Genomic DNA, 4,761 nt, shown 5'->3' with positions numbered 1-4,761 from the left:
AAGGAACTAATGAAAACACATTAGAATTTCTCATCTATAATAAAGACAAAATTAAAAGGTTAAAGAAAAAACATTCACAATTTCGATACATCCATGTAGGGTTAATCCAAATAGAAATAACATCCAATAAGGACTAAGGATTGGACATACCAATTGTTGCTGCTGTTTTTGATAAACGATTCATATCCTATGAAAGCTCTCATAGGAGGAATGGAATCAAATTAAAATAGGGTAATTTACAGCGCCACCCCCTGAAGAATGCCAATATTAGAGGGACACCCCCTCTCTTTCACCAAATTAGACTCGGACCCCTTGCCGTCAGTCATCGTTACAAAATATATAAAAAATACTGACATCAGCAATTTAAATTTTTCTTAAATACCATTTTGCCCTTAAAATAAGGAAATACCAAAATTGCCCTTAATGGTTGTATTCTCAAAATCGATTGAAGATCCCTTCCGCCACCGCCGCCTCTGCTCCATGTCCGCCGCGTAATCCAAAAACTCATGAGGACTCTCGTTCCTCCTCACCACCTCGTTTTAAACCCTGAAATTAACTCTGCATCTCTTCACCATCTCTTCAGACATAGAGAAGTAAGCCGCAGGGCAAATGTTTGAAAGGATTCTTTCCTGGTAACGGAAGAACGAGGCCGATCTGTGAAAACCCTAATCTCTGAAGGGAAGCGGTCCAGTTGGGGTTTTTAACATACACCTCTCTCTCTCTCTCCTAAGTGATGACAATTTTGGGTTTGCTGTGAAAATAAACAGGATCAATTCGGAAAGGTTCCTCTGTTTTGGGGAATTACCGCCGATGGATACGTCGCCTTTGCTGACGATGCCGACTTGCTCAAAGGTGCTTGTGGAAAGTCTCTTGCATCTTTCCCTCAGGGTAATCATCATGATCTTTCTCATCCCTCTTTTGATCCTAATTTTGTTTTGGAGTTAGAACCCTTTTTTCCTTGTTTCCTTGATCTCATCAAATTGTTATCGTTTGAATCACAGGATGCTTCTTCTTCACCGCAGACGGTGGTCTGAGAAGCTACGAGCACCCTAAGAATACAATTACTGCCATACCCGCCACTGACGAAGAGATTTGGGGAACCAAGTTCATGGTAGGATATAAATTATTAATTTGTAGATTTGGGATGATCTTCTTGTCCTTTTTTTCATCCTCTGCTTTGTGTATATATGTATACATCTCAGGTTGACGGAATAAGGCTTTCTTTTTCTCTTTTTTTAAATCCTCTTTTTGATCAGCGGTTCAGGTCCGGCAATAAGGTTTTATTTTTTGTTTTTTAAATCCTCTCTTCTTCTTCTCTAGCTCTTCTTTTTCTTCAGGTCAGCGGGACAGTAGCAGCTATGAGCCGTGTTCTTTTTTTAGGAAGCTTGAAGATTTTGGAGCCCGAGGCTTAAGAAGAATCACAATAGGGTAGGGAAGAGAGGAGTCCCGCCGCCGCCTCTGCTCCATATCCGCCACCGACAGATCCGGCCTCATCAATCCAAATACCGGCGATGGAGATCCGGCGGAGAAGATAATCGAAGGTTGCGTTTTTTCTCCTTTTTTTCCTTCAATCTGTTCGGAATCTGCAGTCTGTGGTGGTCTTGGTTGGAAATCCGGCAAATTATGGCTGAAATCTGTGGTTCTCTGTATTTTGAAAGCTTCACTGTAATGTAAAAATATGAGTTTTTCAATAGCAAGGGTATAATGGTCATTTTAAGTCGACACTTAACAGTGACTGACGATAAGGGGTCCGAGTCCAATTTGGTGAAAGAGAGGGGGTGTCATTCTAATATTGGCATTCTTCAGGGGGTGGCGCTGTAAATTACCCATTAAAATAAAACCAATTTTTTTTAACATAGATGTTAATCAAGAAATAAAATCTTACTAATGCATGTTTTACAAACCAAAAAAAAAAAATAATAATAAAGCTTCAATTTCCTTACATTGTAATTAAATCCTTAAGACCATTGAACAAGGTACTTAGTATCTTTTCCCCCATAATTGACAAATTCAGTTTCGGGAATAATTTGAGATTAATTTTTTTCTCTAATTTAAGAATTCGAAAAAATCGGATTCGAAAGTTTGATCTACTTTCTTGAATTAGACCTTATATAGGTAACTAAAAAATCTTCCACATGGTACATTGAATGTGACTCAAAATTTTGTGGACAAGTTTCAACCAAAACAAAAAATGTGAAATAACTAAATAGAGACTTCAATATTGAGGGGTATAAGGTAGTGTACAGTGATGATCGGTTTGTGGTAAAGATGCATGCCAAAACAAGAGGGGTATATGGTTGGATTTGATTATGAAATTTGACAAATGGCTTATCCAGATTGTTTGACCATATATGCTGCAAATCCAAGTTGGGGTGAATTGAATTTCGATAATAAGCTTTTTCCAATCAATAATCAAAGAACAAATAGATGAATGAAAACAATAATGAAAACAACAATGGAAAATCCATTGAAGTTTCCGGTAGTGCAGAAATAGTGTTCTAGACAAGACTGGCCACTCTAGTCGATTGAGTCATAGCTCTCACTGTGGAATAGTCATAATGTAATCGAATGAATATTCTTCACTTTTTCTCCTTCATAGGGTTACATGCTCACTTTTTAACTTCTACGTTTTTTTGATTTATTCCTTCATTCTTCCCACGTGAATAGATTTTACGGTACCCTTTTTTTCTTTTTCGCATATATCATAGTTTCAAATTTACTCTTGTACATGTAATGAATTCGAAATGCAATCTAATCATATATAATTCTAATAATAATTTTGTAAATCATTTTGGTGAAAGTTAAATGGTTCTCATTCAATCTTGGTATAATCTAGTTCATGCAGTTGTGGGGTTAATATGGGCTTGTGGGACAAATTAGACCGAAGACCTAAACACCCTTCCAAAAAAAAAAAAAGAAAAAAGAATCCACTATAAAATACAAGATATAAAAACCCAACAATAAGAACCAAATGATTAGCATTGAATTTTTTTTATTGCAATTTTCCCAAGCATTTTGACAACTACGAAGTAAATTGGTTGAAAAGTTAACTCATGTCTTAGGAGACATGGATAATATTTTTACAAAAGTTTTTTTTTTTTTTGGGTACAATTTTACAAAAGTTTGTTCACCAACAAACAATGCTATGGATGTACGTAATTAACGTCCTATCATATCCACGATGTGGCGAAAAAGACTGAAGAGATGAGCTATACCTTGCCAGCATTAAGAATTAAAACTTGTGGTTATCATATATTATGTGTATTATAAGTTAAAGATATTTGTAAACAACTTTTGTTCAAAATATTTTGGCTGACCTTTTGTTTAGTTCGGGACCCTCTCCTTTTAAACCTTTTTAAATATAGATACAAATATCAGGTTAAGTCAGTTCGCTTCATAGGAAGCACCATAATATTTCCCCCAAGAGTAGGGGTTGGATCTCCTACTTATTCTAGGTCGGTTACCAATTATGTGATCAGTGGTAAACATGGTTGTAAGTATTGGTTTTGGATCGATCATATCGGTCACATTGTATTGATATTGGCTGAGATCAATATCGATACCCGATGATCTGGATCAGATATCAGTATCAGTATCAGTATCAGTATCAGTTTAAGGGTTAAAAAAAAAAAAAAAGGTACTGTTTTGTGAAAAGCAAAAACAAAATTGATCGACCCGATCGATATTGTATCCGTATCAGCAGATACCAAAACCAATAACTAAATCCATGGTGGTAAAGGGATTGTTTTGTTTAGCTGGGGGTGGAGTGGAGTGGAGTGGGGTGGGGTGGGGAGAGAGAGTCTGCTCTGAGCCCAATAGGGCATGGGTTGGGTTTTTCAGCCCACGGAATGGGTTACGGCAACGATTTCCAGGCCCAGGTTGGGCAAGCCTGGGCTGAGGCTTCCATCTTAGGTTGGCCCAACTATGGTCAGTCCAGGCTGATTTGAGGTGTGCTGGGCTGAACCCAACTACTATGGGCATCGGGTGTGATATATTTGTCCTCAGGTTGAATTGGATCTGGGCTGAGTTTAGAGGACCAAGGTTTGGGCTGAGTTTTAAAAAATTGGCTGAATTGCACACCCCTCCCCCAAGAGATTTATCTTTATTGCCTTTGGATGGAAATAGAAGAATACTAACAAGAGGAAGATTTCTAACCCTCCACCACGGATATAGTAATCGGTACTGATTATGATATCGTTTTGGATTAGATTGGATGAATTTACCCTTAATTTTAATAAAAAAAATTATGAAAAATTCCTCGGAGATGAATGGTGAGCCGGTAGTGAGCATTTAACAGTGGGGATGAATGACAGGGCCTTCCCAGCCTTTGAATGCTCACTATCACTCGCCGCTTACACTCACCAGAGGATTCAAACTCAAAAATTTGGTTTTATTTATATTTTTACCCTTTGTTAGTACCTATGGATCAATATTGTATCGACCAATAACTGCTACTGATACAATTTGATTGTTTTGGCCGATCCGATCCAGATTCCATAATCTATGCTCTGCAAGGGTCAGGATCCTCTGCCGTGATGAGCATCCGTCGATTGAGAGAATATGGGCATCCACCCCCAGTCATTGAATGTTCATTACACCTTACCATTCCACGCAGAGGATTTTTGTAACGAAAGCATGCGCATGAAAATACGTATGGGTTTTTTCGTCATTTCACGGAAATGATTAGTTGCAGTTTTCGAAGTTTTAACGGCAACAATACCGTGAATTGCCCAACTTTTTACGCTCTTTCTCTCTCTCTCT

The 4,761-nt window shown here is 37.8% G+C and overlaps 1 long non-coding RNA gene across 1 annotated transcript; it reads left to right on the top strand.

Moving 5' to 3' along the window:
- Positions 1–720: 720 nt before the first annotated feature.
- Positions 721–1,729, top strand: LOC122064466. The gene is made up of 2 exons (XR_006135717.1): positions 721–888; positions 1,002–1,729. It is a non-coding gene; the product is annotated as an uncharacterized LOC122064466 (long non-coding RNA).
- Positions 1,730–4,761: the final 3,032 nt, after the last annotated feature.

Source organism: Macadamia integrifolia, unplaced genomic scaffold, assembly GCF_013358625.1.
Source record: "Macadamia integrifolia cultivar HAES 741 unplaced genomic scaffold, SCU_Mint_v3 scaffold1663, whole genome shotgun sequence".
Lineage (NCBI taxonomy): Eukaryota > Viridiplantae > Streptophyta > Magnoliopsida > Proteales > Proteaceae > Macadamia > Macadamia integrifolia.
The sequence above is the reverse complement of the archived record's forward strand: the minus strand, read 5'-3'. Positions and strand labels throughout refer to the sequence as shown.